Source organism: Triturus cristatus, chromosome 3_1 (genome assembly GCF_964204655.1).
Source record: "Triturus cristatus chromosome 3_1, aTriCri1.1, whole genome shotgun sequence".
Lineage (NCBI taxonomy): Eukaryota > Metazoa > Chordata > Amphibia > Caudata > Salamandridae > Triturus > Triturus cristatus.
Window position 1 is genome coordinate 657034993 of NC_140583.1, and position 18196 is coordinate 657053188.

The window sequence follows — 18196 nt, forward strand, 5'->3', positions numbered from 1 at the left end:
TTAGATGCGGCAGAGTAGTGGCTGTACAAGTTATATTACCTGTTGCTCTGCCGCCTGAACAAATGAACAGTACTTTCCTGTACTTGCTAGCAGAAACGCCTCAGTATATTTAAGCCAGAACTCCGAATGTAGTAGGCTGATAAAGATGACAGAGTCCAAAGTAGTTCCCAAGAAGGTTTATTCCAAGTTGATGTAACATATGTAGATAAAGTACGAACCCCACCAGGAGCAGCTTCCCTGCTGCTCAGCCCATACACCAACTGCCTCAGGCACACCAACATTCCACATTACATCACACATCCCAACATTCTCACAGCTACCACTCTGGCTGAGCAGCAGGATACTACATATCTCCTTTCTTTACAAAGCAAAAAGAAAGAAGAGCCAACGCACATCATAAATTACCCATGAAAAGATATAGAAGGAAAACATCAGAAAGCATGAATTGAAAAGAGGAAAAACATGAATTAGAAAAGTGGGAAAAATATGAAACGCAACCAAGAAACACCAAACAGAAACAAAGACTAAAACACTAACACCCTTTCACACAGAAAGACAAAACCCACATCCTCCCTCACATAAATAACAAAAAGAAAACCCCTGTACAAAGATACGAAAGCTGGCCAGGCAAACATAAAAAATATACAAGGGTAAGAGCAACAAAGTGGAAAAACGGAAGCAAATAGGTTGAAAGAATGAAAATCAACTTTAGAAAACGAACAAAAGGATAGCTGCTTTAAACAAAAGAATGGAGGAAAAACCCCGAAAGACAACAAATCCCTTGCAGTACATAGAAATAAAACGTTGCTGTTGACATCCTTGTTGCACAGAAGTGTAAAACACTAAAACGCAATAACCCTGCACAATGACAAACACCACAAAATTTTGGGTGGAAGGAGTACAGCGAGGCACACAGCACCAAATGCTATATGCATATGAAATAAATGTGGAGAAAGACCACATAACACATTAAAGTGTATGGCAAAATATACACGTGGAGAAAGACCACCTAAAACATTAAAGTGTACGATAAACATACACGGCACAAAATGCTACTTGCCAATGAAATGGATGTGGAGAAAGACCACAAACATTAAAATGTACGGTGAAGATACACAGCACAAAGTGCTACTTGCAAATGAAGTGGATGTGGAGAAAGACCACATAAACATTAAAATTCCCAAATAATGAAAAGGTGTGCAACAGGGCACACAGCACAATGTGCTACATAACAGAATAGATGCGAAGAAAACACCACATAAAGTATCAACATTCCCTCAACATTTTGAGTGAAAAGGTGTGCATCAAAACACACACACACTGCCAAAATTAAATGCTGCAGAGCGTCTATAATGTGACAAAAGCACAGAAACAGTACCTATGTGTGAAAAGTAACAACGAGCACAATCCCACGACGGCGCTCCACTGACAGACCAACTTGAATAAACTTTATTGAACACGTCGTTGGCAAATACAGAGATTTTGCGCTTCGTGTTGAAACCGTGGTTGACGACGCAATCATTGAAAGCAAGGTCCAGTGTCAAGTGTACAGTGACTTGACAAGAAAACTCACTCTCCAAATGGTGGAACTGTAATGCGGAGTGTGGTTGGAAATGCAAACTGCTTGGCCCATAAGGAACCGGAGAGAGTGGCTGGTGTCTCCAGCCACAAGATGGCGGTGCGCAATTGACGTCGCTGCAGGGTGGCTCACGGTACGCCGGTGCTCCTCAAAACAACTTTGACAGAGGAAGAGCACACGTCATAGAGGAACCATGACGAACATCGCAGGACTGCAAAGTAGAGGTACGAGGGAGCGTGCTGAAAGATGCTTGCGCCAATATTTTTAAAAGTAAATCCGGCAGTTGAAAATGCAGCGTTGCTGAAACGACCCCAATAGTAAAAAGACACTAATTGTCCCAAACTTGTCAAATTGCTTCCGATCCCAAAACGCACACTAGAGGCAAAAAAAAAACGCCAAATGTCTCCTCACAAGAGATTACAGAACTCTCCTTACAAAAGTGCCACAATCGCAGAAGAACAATAGTCATTGCTCACACACATAACTGAGTGCTCACCAAACTGCCGGTACTCACGACAACCAATGCATCAGAGTGTTAAATGGACCGCCCTTCCACAACGCTGTCCTTAAATGAAGAGCAAAGCAAACAATTGAAGAATAGCCGGGTGATCAGGCCGACTACGTCTTGGTGGGAGGTGTACCCGGAGAGTGGCTCTCAGAGAGTGTGTAAAATGTGTAAAACGAACATTAGGTCTGGATGAACACTAGAAAATCATTCGTTGATAAACTAAATTTTACGAGGCACTTTTTTGTTGAAATCGAGGTGACGGTTTAACAGCCCTAGGGTGCTCCACAGCGATGAATAAAAATAACACAGCTGACCAAAGTACTCGCTTGCAGGATTGCTTACAAACACAATCAGTGTGTAGACGGCGGCTCACTCCTCAGTAAACAGATAAATTGTAGATGTAGATGTACTCGAACAGCACTTGAGACAGAGGCTTGAGATGCGCTTTAAACAAAAGATTTGTTGAGATGCTGTTGGAGGCAGGAGTTGCTTAAAGACTTCAACTGGCACAAAGCGTTGACGCATGAATGTCAGGCAAAAGTTCAAAATAAGCAGGAGGAACTTACAGAATAAAGTTAAAACTGGCACTTAAATATCGAGTTGTGGGCGACCGATGTCAAGGTCACTGGTGGGGCTCGTTGGTGCCAATAAATTAAAATCCTCCTCTTCTGTTTTAAGTTATGTCTTCTTGATCTTGATTGTGGGACATTGTTCTTGAGCCTCTTCTTTTTCAAACTCAGGAACCCCACTTCTGGTACCAAAATGTAGTAGGCTGATAAAGATGACAGAGTCCAAAGTAGTTCCCAAGAAGGTTTATTCCAAGTTGATGTAACATATGTAGATAAAGTACGAACCCCACCAGGAGCAGCTTCCCTGCTGCTCAGCCCATACACCAACTGCCTCAGGCACACCAACATTCCACATTACATCACACATCCCAACATTCTCACAGCTACCACTCTGGCTGAGCAGCAGGATACTACACCGAACATTCAAACCAGGCCTCAGGACACATCTGCCAGGCCTTTGAAACCACCAGCTAGTTCTATGGACATGCCAGTCATTCCTCTTAACCCACCATCCAGTCCTCTAGACACACCAGCCAAACTTCAGATCTTGGTTCTCTGATTGCAGAACCCACCAGAATGACCTCACAATCCTCAAGCCAGGCCTCAGTACCCACCAGCTAGGCCTGAGCTATCACTAGTTGAAAATCATGATTCACCAGCCAAATCTCATGTCTGACGAGCAAGAACTTTGCTTCAACCTGCTGGACTCTGCAGCTAAAAAACAGAATTCCCTATCCAACGGGCACACTTCACCACCCAACAGGTAGATCTAGTGACCCCGCAGACAGACACCACAATATTAAAGCAAGACTTCGTGGCATAGCAAATTCTAAGCCAGACAACAGGCCCACTGAGTCAGACCTTGTGGCACACAAGACAAAGTGGATGACACATCTGCAGGTCCTGTAACCCACCAGCACATCATAATACGTGGCAGCTAGACCTCAGTAATCACCAGCCAAGTCTCCCCACCCACCAACCAGCCAGCCCAAGCTATCTACCAACTGGGCCTTGTCAGACAGAGCTTACCACCCACCAAAAAGAGATTGCAATGCCCCTGAGAGGGCCAAGGACACAACAGTCAGGCCTCAGTACACACCTGCTAGTCCTCAGTACACACTATCCAGCACTATGGACATACTAGAATTATCTATGGACACACCATCTAGGTGTGTGAACCCACCAGGTAGTCCTCAGGAGAAACCAGCCTGACACAGGGACTCAATAGCCAGTGTTCTGGACACAGCATCCAGGTAATGAAACTCATCTTCAACCCTCTGGACACAAACGCCAGTCTTTTGAACACAATAGCCAGGCACTGGAACCAACACCCGGATCTAGCCACCCACCAGTCAGTTCTCAGGAAACAACAGCCAGGCCTGAGGGCTAACAGCTAGGACTAAGGACACATTAGTGGATCATCAGGAGACACCATGGACACAGGCCAGTGGAAATATCAACCAGAACTCAACTTCCACTATCATGATCCCACCACTTGGCAGCTACATCTCACCACTCAAGAGCCATACATTGTCACCCACCAGCCCGGCCTCTGGACACATCAATCAGTCCTCAGCACCTGTAGTCAGATCTTGCCAACCTCCAGCAAGACCTCAGGAAACACCTGTAAGGCCCAAGAACACACCACCACCACCACAAAAGCCAAAGGACACATCAGCCAGTCCTCTGACCACACCAGGCAAGGCATGGAACACAGAAACTAGTCCTCTAGGTAAACAAATTATGCTTCACCTTCCACCAGCCAGATCTTACCACTCAGGCACCAGTTCTCACCACTCACTGCCACTTATCGCCACTCATGAGCCAGACCCAAGTACTTCACAGCCATGCCTCAGCAAATACCAGTCAGGCCTCCGGACACAAGAACCCAGCATCAGAATCCATACCGGATTCCTGCCACCCAGCAGTCAATTCTCAAGACTCACCAGCTAGGCTTAAAGATAAACCATCACAATCCAAGCCTGAGGAACATGCTCCAGTCAACCCGACACACAAACCAGACCTCAGCTTCCTCCATCCAGATCGAACCACTCGTCAGCCTGACTGTACAACCCAGCAATGTGACAGACTTCACTCCCTACCAGAGAGACGTTGCACCATCCCACCCATAAGACCTTGCAAGCTACCTAGGAACTCACCAGCAAGGCTTTGGGACTCACCAGCAAGACCTCAGAACCCACTAGTCAGGAATCGCCACCCACTACTCGTTTTCTACCTTTAAAATTGTATTTTTCCACTGTGTTGCTGCTATTAATGTTTGGAGGGACTTGGGGGCATCTTTGAGCCGTTTTAGGGCTCTGGGGTTGTGCTCGGCTGCCGACTAGCGTGACCGGACGCATCCGCCATCTTTGGTGAGGCGGTTGCTCGGTTGGCGGTCTAGTGCGAGGGCGTTTCCTGCCCCTCGCGCTATAAATTGTTTTTGTCTTCCTCGACCTCGCTCTATACACTGGCTGCTCCCTCGCACACACCGGGAGTTATGCTTGATCTTGAATACCTTGAGAGCTGAAATTTACCTTTTAAAAATATTTGGGATCGTTTTTTTAACAAACTCGTTTTCTACTTTTAAAATTGTATTTTTCCACTGTGTTGCTGCTATTAATGTTTGGAGGGACTTGGGGGCATCTTTGAGCCGTTTTAGGGCTCTGGGGTTGTGCTCGGCTGCCGACTAGCGTGACCGGACGCATCCGCCATCTTTGGTGAGGCGGTTGCTCGGTTGGCGGTCTAGTGCGAGGGCGTTTCCTGCCCCTCGCGCTTCATAAATGGCGGCGAATCTCCGTCCGCGCAGCGGGCGGGAGCAGCGGGCGCGCCGATGGCGTGCCGGAGGCGCGCCAGAGGCAAGCCCGTCTGGGCCCGTCCGGGCCAGGACGGACCCAGGACCAGGGACCCTGCCGGTTTCTGTAGGTAATCTCACTAAATATTCAAAAGAAGACTTACTCCGGTTGAAGCCTTCTGATTCACGTCACTGCCTACATGGAGCCAGAACTGATGTTCTTTTTACACCCTGTGAGTTCTGCCCCTTTAGGAACCAGGCTAGTGGTAAAAAAATCCTTATTAAGGACGCCTTCAAACTAGGACTACTTAATTGCAGGTCCCTACCGAAGCATTCCATACAAATCTCTGAGCTGATTCAAGATACTAGCTTGGATATTCTATATCTGACCGAAACCTGGACAACAGCCTCCTCAGACTTTGACCTAGTCAATACTCTTCCTCCCGGCTATTTGATTCACTGCCTCCATAGACCGCAAGGAAAAGGAGGTGGTTTAGCCATCATTTACAGGGACAAGTTTTCTTGCAGAGTAATCAGGGGCCCTATTTTGGACGCTGAAAGTGGTCACTTTCATATACAGCTCTCTCCTAATTACTCTCTAGCTGGACTTTTAGTCTATCGCCCCCCTGGGACGATTAAACAGTTTTCCAGCTCTATTTTGGACCACGTCCCCGCCCTAGCGGCATCTTCCCCTAACTTTGTGCTATTGGGGGACTTTAACCTTCATTTTGACCTGCAGGAAGATAAAAATGCTAATGATCTCAGATCTGAACTCAGAACAGCTAATCTCAATTTACACAATCGGGAACCTACGCATGTGAAGGGCCACTTGTTGGATTGTGTATTTTCAAACATTGCGCACCTTCAAATAAGGTCCCCCTTTCCCCTGCCCTGGTCGGATCATTTCCTGGTGTCAGGGGAGCTTAATGTCCGGTTGGATCCTTTTCCCTCTTGGCATCAGAAGACACCCCCCATTTATAAGAGAATTTGGTCCCAACTCTCTACTGACAGCCTCTCACGTACCCTTGCTGAGTCTACTCCCTCCTCTGGTTGTGGTCCTGTGGAAGCTGATATTGCTTTCCATGACTGGCTTCGCCAAGCCTTAGATGTAGGTCTGCCTGTCAAAAAGTTCACAAATAAAAGCACCAACCACAAGTCGTCTTGGTATACCCCAGAACTGGGGAGGATGAGAAAGCACTGCAAAAGGCTTGAACGGGAATGGCGGAAGGACTGGGCCGTTAACAGCAAAGACAATTACCGTGAAGCCTTGAGATCCTACAAGGCGGCACGTAAATCTACTAAGGCAGCCCATTTTGAGGATAGAATAAATAAGGCAGGTAATTCTTCAAGGGAAACCTATAAGATTCTCAAAGAGCTCCTCACGGTTCCCACTCCCCCGACCTCTCAGGTGGTGAATTCCAACAAATGCTATCAGCTGGCTCAGTTTTATGATACCAAAATACGGAACATCTTAGCCAGCCTTCCCCCTAGCTCAGGAAATATGGGCATAACAACCCCTGAGGTGGTCTCAGTTGTGAAGGGATTAGACATAATCTCTCCCATTTCAAGGGAGGATTTCTGTGAAGAGCTCTCGGCTCTGAAGAGTGGTTCCCCGTTGGACCCCATGCCCATCCGGATCCTCAAACAATTTGTGGATCTCATTGCCGGTCCTGCTACTGACCTTCTGAATGCCTCCTTCACCCATGGCATAGTTCCACCCAGCTGGAAGCAGGCCATTGTCAAGGCACTTTTGAAAAAGCCTGACCTTGACCCTACTGATCTGGCAAATTACCGTCCCATCTCACTTCTGCCTGGCCTGAATAAGATCGCTGAGAAGTTTGTCAATCGCCAGCTCTCATGCTTCTTGGAAGCTAATAACTTACTAGGTCGGACGCAGACTGGCTTCCGCCCGGGTCAGGGAACCGACTCAGCTTTGATAGCGATGGTTGAGGAAGGCAGATGCATCTTAGATTCGGGAGGATCTGCTGCGATTGTCCTCCTGGATCTAAGCGCTGCTTTCGACACGGTGGACCATAATATTCTGATCCACCGTCTGGGAAAGATTGGAGTCGGAGGGTCGGCCCTCCAGTGGCTTAAGTCATATTTGAGTGGTCGTTCCTATCAGGTCTGCGATGGCGATTTTAGATCTTTGCCTACCCCCCTCCAGTGTGGAGTCCCGCAGGGCTCTTCATTGAGCCCTACGCTTTTTAACGTCTACATGACCCCACTGGAGGAGGTGGTGGCACCCTTTGGGGTGACAATGGCAACCTATGCAGACGACACTCAATTGATTGTTTCTCTGTCCCTGTCGGAAAGCCAGGGGGTGAAGTTTGCTGCTTGCCTTACCAACATCATGGCATGGATGTCGGATTCCCGGCTAAAACTGAATGGGACGAAAACGGAGCTGATGCTCCTTGGCAATCTGTGCACGTCACTGCCCAAATGTATGTGGCCGGCCAGTCTGGGTGTCCCCCCAGCCCCCAAGGGGTCCATAAAAAGTCTTGGGGTATGGCTGGAACCTGAGCTGTCTATGGTTACTCAAGCCAAACGAGTGGCGGGGACGTGCTACGGGCTGCTTCGGTCAGCTCGAAAAATCTTGTCGCTTCTCCCTGATAATTCCAGGAGACTATTGGTGCAGGGATTGGTGCTCTCGAGGCTCGACTATAGTACTGCCCTCTTCCTGGCGGCACCTGATTCCACACTGAATGTACTCCAAAGAGCCCAGAATGCAGCCGCACGTATGCTCACTGGTACTGCCAAAAGCTCTTCGGCCCGGCCTGCCTTGAAGACCTTGCATTGGCTACCAATTCGAGCGCGCATTAAATTCAAATCTCTCTGTATAGTGTTCAAAGCTTTACAAGGATTGGGTCCCCCCATTCTAAGAGATTTGGTCCGCTTCTATAAACCTACGTGAGCCCTTCGCTCTGAAGATGGGAATCTGGTAGTGATACCCAGAGCAAAAAAGGTGAAAACAGGTGGACGTCGGTTTTCTATTAATGCGGGTCAATCATGGAATGCTTTACCTATGGCACTGCGTAAAGAACCTAATTTGGCAAAATTCCGTAAACTATTGAAGACTTATCTTTTCCCTCTGTAGGCTCCTCTTGGTGTTCCGGGGTAGTTGCTTTGTGTATTGTTTAGCGCTGGGACGCTCAAGGGCAGCCATGCGCTTTAGAAATCTCTTTTTCATTTCATTTCATTTCATTTCACTAACTAGGCCTTTGGACACACAAAGAAAGCCTAGGGCCTCACTAGCCAGTTCGCAGGACATATCACTTAGGCTTCAGAGCCCCCACCATCAGGCATCAGAACCCAAAAACCAATTCTTAGGTCACACCATCTATGCCTAAGGACAAAACATCCCCATCCAGGATTATGGTCACCACAAATAGGCCTCTAGACACACTGGCCAGGCATCAGGACCCCTCTATTTTGTCACCTACCTGCCAGTTCTCAGGGCACACCTGTCAGGTCTATGGATGCAACAGCCAGGCCTCTGAAAACACCATGAATGAAGAGGCATTTCTAGAGCGCAAAGCCACCCGGGGGCCATCCCAGCGCTAGTAGCAGTGCAGTTTCAACCACGGGCAGTATTAGGGGAACAGATACGTTTTTAGGTGCTTTCTAAAGGTCAGGTAATTTGGCTTGCGGCAAATAGCAAGAGGCAAAAGATTCCACAGTTTAGCGGCATTGTACGAGGAGCGACGCCCTCCGCTTTGTGTTTTTCTTATTTTTGGAACTACCACCAATTGTTCATTATCTGACCTTAAAGACCTATTAGAGTGATAAGGTTGAATAATGGAGCTGATGATGGGCGGGCCCTTATCTGAGAGAACTTTGTGTGTAATACACAAAGCCTTGATCTGGATTCTCTCTTGAATGGGCAGCCAATGAAGCGATGCAAGCACAGGCTTAGCTGAAAGGTGCTTGAAAGTATTCATAAGCAAACGTGTTGCACAGTTTTCCACTATCTGCAATTTTTTGGTGGTGGTGAGTGGGGCTCCCAGATATTAAGCATTAGCATAGTCAAGGCGTGACAGAATCAATGCTTGGACCAGCAGTCTTCTAGCGGTGAAGGGTAGCAAGGGAAGGATCTTTCTTAGCATTCTTAAAATCCCAAAACAGCAGGCTGCAACCTTACTTGCTTGCTCTTTAAAATCAAGATTGCAGTCCAGCCATACACCCAGACTCTTAATTTGTTCTTTTGGGACAGGTGGTATCCCCAGACAGCTAGGCCAGAATGAGCCTATGCTCAACGTATTCGAGTTACCTAAGAGCATCAGCTCAGTCTTAGCTCCATTAAGTTTTAGGCAAGATCTGTCCATCCAACTCGACACCTTTTCAAGGCATAAGGCTAGCCTGGAGCCTGAATCATCCAGTTGATTAAGCGAAACCACCAACGTGGTATCATCAGCGTAGGTGATGATCTGAATGCCAAAAGGTGTTACTACTTCTGCCAGGGAACGCATATAGACATTAAATAGAGTGGGGCTCAGGGAATATCCCTGGGGAACCCCACATCTAAGGGGTATTCGCTTTGAGGTGATTTCCTCTTCAAAGACTACAAAAGATCTGTCCTCTAAAAAGGACTGTAGCCATTTTAATGCTGTTCCTGCAACTCCTGCTTTCCTAAGTCTTTGGATTAGCAGATGATGGTTCACCGTATCGAAGGCTGCGCTGAGATCTAACAAAATAAGAGCAGGGCAGCCCCGTCCATCCAAAATTTTTCTTAATTCTTCCTCCACTGTCAAGAGTGCAGTTTCTGTGCCTTGCTGTGTTTTAAACCCGGTCTGTGAGGGATGAAGACGATTATTATTTTCCAGAAAGGATGAGAGAGTATGGTTTACATGCTTCTCAGCTAATTTACCAATTCCTGGTAATAGTGAGATAGGGCAATAGTTTGCCAACACGTCAGGATCTAGGTTCTTTTTTTTTTAGGAGTGCTCTAACCATTGCCTGTTTCCATCGGGAGGGCACTAATCTCATTACCAACGAAGCATTTATCACATTTAAGATTACTGGGGAAACAGTCTCAGAAATTAAGTTTAAAATGTTAGGGGGGCAACGTCTGATGGTGCTCCAGATTTAAGTTGACTAAGAAGCCCTTGAAGGGAGGTCAGACTCAGGGGGGTAATAACCTCCAGCAGGCAATCTCCATCTAGGGCTGTCCCGTCAGGTGGAGATAAAGTTTGTGAGGCCGCTGACAGAGGAAAAGACCTATAAATACTTTGTATTTCATCAGAGAAGAAGTCTGCAATTTGGTTGCAAATGTTAGGGGGGCAACGTCTGACTGTGTTCCAGATTTAAGTTGACTAAGAAGCCCTTGAAGGGAGGTCAGACTCGGGGGGGGGGGGTGGGGATAATCTCCAGCAGGCAATCTCCATCTAGGGCTGTTCCGTCAGGTGGAGATAAAGTTTGTGAGACCGTCGCCAGAGGAAAAGACCTATAAATACTTTGTATTTTATCAGAGGAGAAGTCTGCAATTTGGATGCAGCGTAGAGGGATGTCCACCAAAACGATGGGGGGCGCAGGAGGAGTTAAAAGTGATTTTGCAATCCGAAAGATTTCTCATGGACGATTTGCCGCCAAAGTGATTCTCTCTTCATAATAGAGAGCTTTGGTAGCTTTTGTTTCAGATTTGTAAATCTTTATAGCCTCTCTATATTTGATTTTATTAGTTACTGAGGGGTACTTTCTCCAATTTCTTTCCAGCTTTTTGCTGGACTGTGTGTGTTCCCGAAGTTTAGGCGTGTACCAGGTATTTAGATTGGCTCCTACTTTATTGTGAATCAATTTCTTTGGAAGAATAGTATCAAGTGACAATGCTAACCAACTATCGAGATCGTCATTTGCAGTGACCGGGTTAGTTTTGAGGATGGGAATGGTATCTTCCAGGATAGTCACCCAGGATTTTGTTGGCAGTATCGACCAAACCCGTACTTGTTTGCTAGTTCTCGCAACTGGAGTAATAGCCTCCTGTATTATCCATAAAAATGGAATTAGATAATGGTCCGACCAAGGCTCCGGAGTAGGGTCCTTGACCAGAAGATTTGAAATATTTGAGAAAATGGGATCGAGTAGATGGCCTTTACAATGGGTGGGACCGCCAACTGACTGAATAAATTAAAGTGTCTCCAACCCCTCCACTAATTCAAATATGGGAGGGAGTAAGGTATCATAAAAATGAAGATTAAAATCCCCTAATAAGATAAAATTGGGGAGAGAGCTAGCTAGATTGGCTACAATATTGGGAAGATCCTTACAAAATGTATCTAAAGGGCCTGGAGGACGATATACCAAAATCCCTGAGAAGGTCCTAACATGGGAGATGCCTAAGGTGAAATAGATGGCTTTCGCAGTCTGGTAGAGGATTTATAGAGGTGCGGCAATTAAATTTGTTCTTATAAATAATGGCTAGTCCACCTCCTCTGCCTGTAACCCGGTCCAGCCTCTGTATTGCATAGCCTGGGGGAGGGCTTGGACAATGGCAGGGTCAGCATCTTTGTTCAAACAAGTCTCTGTTAGAAAGAGGACATCAGGGCTCTGTTCTTCTAGTAAGAGGTAGATTTCCAATGAGTGTTTAGACATTGAACGGCAGTTCAGTAAAAACATTTTAATAGCTTCCTTGGTAGGCTGGTCTAAGGGGGTTCAAGCACGGGGCACAATTTGAAGTGACAGGTACGACAGTGCGTAATAAAGCTATCAGGTGGCATTGAGTGTGTGCACTTCATTCTTAGCGCTCCTCTGTAAAAGTTAAGCTGCTCCGCGGTGTAAACGTGCTTTTCCCCAGACAAACCATCAGGGGTTCTGGCCCCCGGGCCCGGTTGGGCACAGACGGGCTTGCCTTAGGTGCGCCCTTGGCGCGCCAGCGGCGCGTCCGCTGCGCGGTCGCGTCATCGCCCCCTTTTGAGGCCGAGCGAACGCGCCAGCATCTGAAGACTAGTACGCTGACCTAGTATTTCGCCGGGCGCTATTCAAAGCCCCCCGGAGCATTAAACACAGCTCCTTCAGTCGAAAAATGCAAAGTTGCGTTTAAAATCATGATAATCCTGTTATTAAAATCACACTATTAAACCACATAAAAACTTAGCAACCCCCCCCGGAGCATTAAACACAACTCCTATCTGCGTAAACTCGCAATTAGCAGCTAAGGGCTTAGAGTTCCCACAATGTTTACTAATCGCAGTCAAAGGCGCCACTGCGCGGTCTCGTCATCGGCCCCTTTTGAGGCCGAGCGAGCATGCCAGCATCTGAAGACTAGTACGCTGACTTAGTTTTTCACCGTGCGCTATTCAAAGCCCCCCGGAGCATTAAACACAGCTCCTTCGGTGCAAAGTTGCATATAAAACCACGATAATCCTGTTATTAAAATCACACTTTTAAACCACATAAAAACTTAGCAACCCCCCGGAGCATTAAACACAGCTCCTATCCATGCAAACTCGCAATTAGTAGCTAAGGGCTTAGATTTCCCACAATGTTTACTAATCGTAGTCAAAGGCGCCGCCATGGTAGCCTCGGGACACATGAACAGGGCCTCAGCTTCCTCTAAACAGATCGCAACACTCGTCAACAAGACCTTACCACCCAACAATGAGATGGATATCCCCCAGCAGCCAGACCATGGAGCCACACACAAAGGACCTTGCAATCTACTAGCAAAATCTTAACACTCACCACCTACGCCTCTGAATACAGACATCGATACCAACTAGCCAAGCTTAGGGCCTCGCTAGCAAGGCCTAGTGGCACACCAATCAGACCTTGGCACATAGAGGCTGAGCCCAAGAGCACTCCAGCCAGGACTCAGGAGACATAGTTTCTCTTTTCTAGGGGATCCTCATCAATAGTCATAAGCACTGAATATTCCCGCCCATGTGCGGGGACCCCGGAAATAATAAAATTATATATGAAAAACACATATATATACAGCTCTGTATATGTATAAACATATATTATTTTTTCCAAGCAAATGCAGCCCCCATAGTAGGCTAGACAATGTAGATATAAATATCCAATAACACACCATAGGTATAATAATACACCTAAATCTTTTTTTTTTTTTTTTTTTTTAATGAGGTAAAAACTCATGAGAAAGAAAAGAAAACACTGCAAAACACAGATCCACAAAACATTGTTAGCCCGCAGGCTGCATTGCAATACAATACCATAGAGACTGAAAAGCCTTGTACAGGTAAAAACTGGCACCGTGCCTTTAAGGCAGCCCTGATTCCAATATCCCATCATGCCTCAGGAGTGACAGTTGGGTCAGTTGTTCTTTCCGGCTCCTTCAGTTAGGACCCTGGAATTCAGCTCTCTTCTTTTTTGACTTTCTAGTCAAGATTTGCTACTTTTCTAGTGAAATGTTTGCTTCATCTTTATTATTTCTTTTTGGTGAAGCATTTTTCCTGTTTTGCTGACAGATTTCAAAACTTTTTTCTGTCAGAAAATGCCTTCTTTGTTCATGCCCTGTCCATCCTGTGGCAAAAAGAAGGCTGCTTCAGATACTCACGATGTGTGTGTCATCTGTCTATCGGACACTCATTCTCCTGCTTCCTGTCGACATTGTAAGGACCTTTATAAGAGAACTTTGAAAGACAGGGAGAGGATTAGGCTTTATGGCCTTTCTGAAATGCGGTCGACGTTGAAGCAGTTGATTCCTGTGTGTTCTCCATCGGCGTCGGGCTCGGCGTCGAAGACTCCAGCGGCGGGATCATCGTTGAGAGGTGAGGAGACCAGGGATGCTCATGCTTCCAAGAGAAAATCAACGCCGATGCAGGATCCGGCGGCGAAACGCATTCGTTCGTCGTCGAAGACTTCGCCGTCGAGGAGACATCATTCGGCGTCGAAGGAGAAACATCATCGTTCGACGTCGAAGTCAACACGTAGATCGTCGTCAAAAGACCATGGGCGATCATCGATGTCGAGACTTGGTTCGCCGTCGACGGAGAAGCGATCGTCGTCGAAGACCTTGCCGACGTCAAGACGAAGATCGTCGTCGGGGCATGATTCGACGTCGAGGCGGTCGCCTCCGTCTGGATCGACTTTGAGGCAGGAGCCTCCGTCTGGATCGACGTCGAGGCAGGAGCCTCCGTCTGGATCGACGTCCAGGCAGGCGCCTCCGTCGTTGGAAATGTCCATGACGTCGGCGATGAAACGGACGTCGAGGCGTAGGTCCCCGTTGTTATCAAGGCCTCCATCCAGGAGAAGCCCTCCGTCGACGACAAGGCTCTCGACGTCGAGGCATGACTCGTCGCCGGTTATCCACTCGGTGTCGAGGTCCGGTTCTCCGGCGATAGGCCTATCACCGTCGAGACAGTCCTCCGCTGTGGGGTATCAGGAGCGCCAACTGACATCCAGGTCAGCGTCGAGACGCAAGTCTCCGCATAAAGTAAAGTATACTCCGGATGTGGCATCGGAGCATGATTCAGCTTCTGGCTCACCGCCAATTTCTATTTCGCCTTCAGCCTCAGCAGGATCAGGATCTCCTCCTTCAAGATCTAGATCACCTGAAGTGATAATTTCATCTCCAGCTCCTATTTCACCTATAGAGCATCCTGGGCCGGCAAGTACTCGATTGACAGCGTCACCGGCACCAAGAAGGCAGGAAGATCATCATCCTCCGGGACAAAGCCCTACCGGAGTGCTGCCTCAGTCCATACCACCTTGTATGCCTTCCATGGCGCATGCAGTAAGCATCTCCTTAACTAGATTGAGGAATCTTACCCAGCCTAGAAGACCAACAAGCCCTCGCTCTCGGGAAAGAGAGTTTGATCGGCGCTCACGTTCGCCCAGGAGAAGATCGAGGTCCATCTCTCGCAGAAGGGAGTCGGGGCGATCTGAGAGAAGACGGCGTAGGTCTCCTATTTCTTCTTCTTCTTCAAGCCGTTCTTCTAAGAGAGATTACTCTCCCACGCTTTCAGATACTCCTCCATCTCGAGTTTCACCAGTGGATGACATCAGCACTTTCCAGGATGTTTTGTGCAGGGTAGCAGCAAAGTTGAACATCCCAATGCCTGTTCAAGAGACGACTTCTTCAGTTATCTTTGAGACCCTTCACGAAAGAACGGCATCTCGTCCACTGTTGCCCCTGGTCCCTGGGTTGCTTAAACCAGTGATGGACGTCTTCCTCACGCCGGCTACCATCAAGTCAGCTCCGGCGCGAATTCTTAAAAAATATCGTCCTGCTCCGGAGGATCCTCTGTTCCTCAAGGTGGACCCTCCACCTGACTCTGTAATCACTGCGGCCGCCAGGAATACCCATTCGGTGGCTTTGTCATCCACAGTGCCACCAGATAAAGAAAGCAAGATGCAAGACTCTTGGGGAAGAAGAGTGTGCGGATCGGCTGCCTCCAGTTTGAAAGTGGCCAGTGCCTCGGCGCTCTTGGGGCGCTACGACAGATCGCTGTGGGATTCTCTCCAAAGATTCGTAGAGAAACTTCCGCAGGAGGATAAGAAAGACTTTGAGGAGATCTTGCAGGAGGGCAGTCTGGTCTCTAATCAAGTCATTAGTGCGGCAGCAGATGGAGCAACACTGGCAGCTCACTCTTACGCCCATGGTATTTCAGCCAGACGATCTTCCTGGCTACGATTAACTGCTTTGAAACCTGAGGCACAAGCCAGAATTGTCAATCTGCCTTTTTCTGGGAGTTCGCTTCTTGATTTGCATACCGACGACGAGATGGCTCGGATGAAGTCTGAACTCGAGACCATGAAAGCCGTGGGGCTAGAGAAAAGGAAAGAGTTCCGTCGTCGTAGGGGAACTGACAGGCGTGCCTTCCAGCAGAGGGTTCAAACCCCTCACTGGCAGAAGAATCAAGACCAGCAAGGTCAGAAAAAACAACAATTTCAGTCCCGCAGGTCAACTAGAGGTCGAGGAAACAACCGCCAGTCCAACAGTGGCAACAAGGCTCAAGGCAAGCAATGAGCTATCGCTTCCTCCGAAACCGTCCACCGCTCCGGTGGGAGGAAGTATTTCGCGAGATCTTCCAGAGTGGCAAACCATCACCAGAGACAAGTGGATTCTGACTAAACTGCAACATGGATACTCTCTTCGTTTCTGGAGTCCTCCTCCATCTGTCCACCCGGTACATTTGTCTCATCAACTCAAGATGCTAAGAGAAGAGGTGGCAACCCTCCTACTCAAATCGGCCATAGAAAGGGTTCCGAGAGCGCAGAGAGGGAGAGGAGTCTACTCCAGATATTTTCTAATTCAGAAGAGAAGTACAAAAACAGAGTTCAGACCCATCTTGGATTTACGAACACTCAACAAACATATCAAGAGGGAGAAGTTTCGCATGCTTGCACTTCACCAAATATATCCACATCTCCGTCGAGGCGATTGGATGTGCTCGCTGGACCTGCAAGACACATATTTTCATATACCCATCTGTCAGCGTCATCGGAAATTCCTAAGATTCGTGGTAGGAACCTCCCACTACCAGTTCAAGGTTCTACCATTTGGCCTGAAATCAGCACCTCGAGTGTTCACAAAGTGCATGGCGGTGGTAGCTGCTGCCCTGAGGCGTGCAGGAGTCTTCGTCTATCCCTATCTAGACGACTGGTTACTAAAAGGCCCATCGCCTCAGGCTGTACGTTCACAACTGACACGTTGCCTGGATCTGTGTCACCGATTGGGGCTCCAGGTGAATCGCAAAAAATCCACCTTTACACCGACGCAAAGGATACACTACCTGGGAGCGATTGTAGATTCCGAACTAGGAAAAGTGTTTCCTTCGGAGGAGAGACAGTTATCCCTCGCTCAAAAAGGCAGGCATGCGATAACCAGCAAGCTGTCTACAGCGCGACAGATTTCATCCCTGCTAGGGGCCATGGCATCTTGCATATTCCTAGTGCCCAACGCCAGGTTGCGGATGCGTCCTCTCCAACAGGATCTAGAGGACAAATGGGACCAAAAGTCTTCTCTGTGGGAGGACAAAGTGTGCCTTTCGACAACGGCCAGGCAGTCGATCAAGTGGTGGTTGAAGTCGAGCAATCTACAGGTGGGGATTCCTTTCCATCAGGAACCTCCATCGCAAACGCTGATCACCGATGCATCGCTACAAGGTTGGGGCGCGCATCTGGGGTCTCTACAGACTCAGGGGCTGTGGTCCAGCAGCGAGCAGCTATATCACATCAACATGCTAGAGCTCAGGGCGGTACATCTCGCCCTCAAGGCGTTCCTGCCCTCAATCAGCACGAGTTCCATTTTAGTACAAACGGACAACACCACCACAATGTACTACCTGAACAAACAGGAGGGTACTCGTTCCAGGATACTCTTGCTGGAGGCTCAATCCCTGTGGCACTGGATCCAGGCAAGGAACATTTCCATAACGGCGGTACACCTGCCAGGCGAGCTCAACGTTCAAGCGGACTCACTCAGTCGACATTTTCAAGACCCAGAGGACTGGGTCCTCAACGACGAGGTGCTAGAGAACATTTTCGACGAGTGGGGCCGTCCGCAAGTAGACCTCTTCGCGGACGAAAACAACACAAAATGCTGAGGCTTCGCCTCAAGGTACTATCGACCAGGGTCTCTGGGGAATGCCCTTTTGAGTGACTGGTCAATTACATTTGTGTACGCCTTTCCTCCTCTCCTGCTAATCCCGAAAGTGGTGACCAAGCTGCAACACTCGACCACCAAGATGATCTTGATAGCACCGGACTGGCCGAGGCAGTGGTGGTACCCAGATCTCCTTCACCTATCGATCCGGCCGCACAAGCGTCTGCCGTGCAGGCCGGACTTG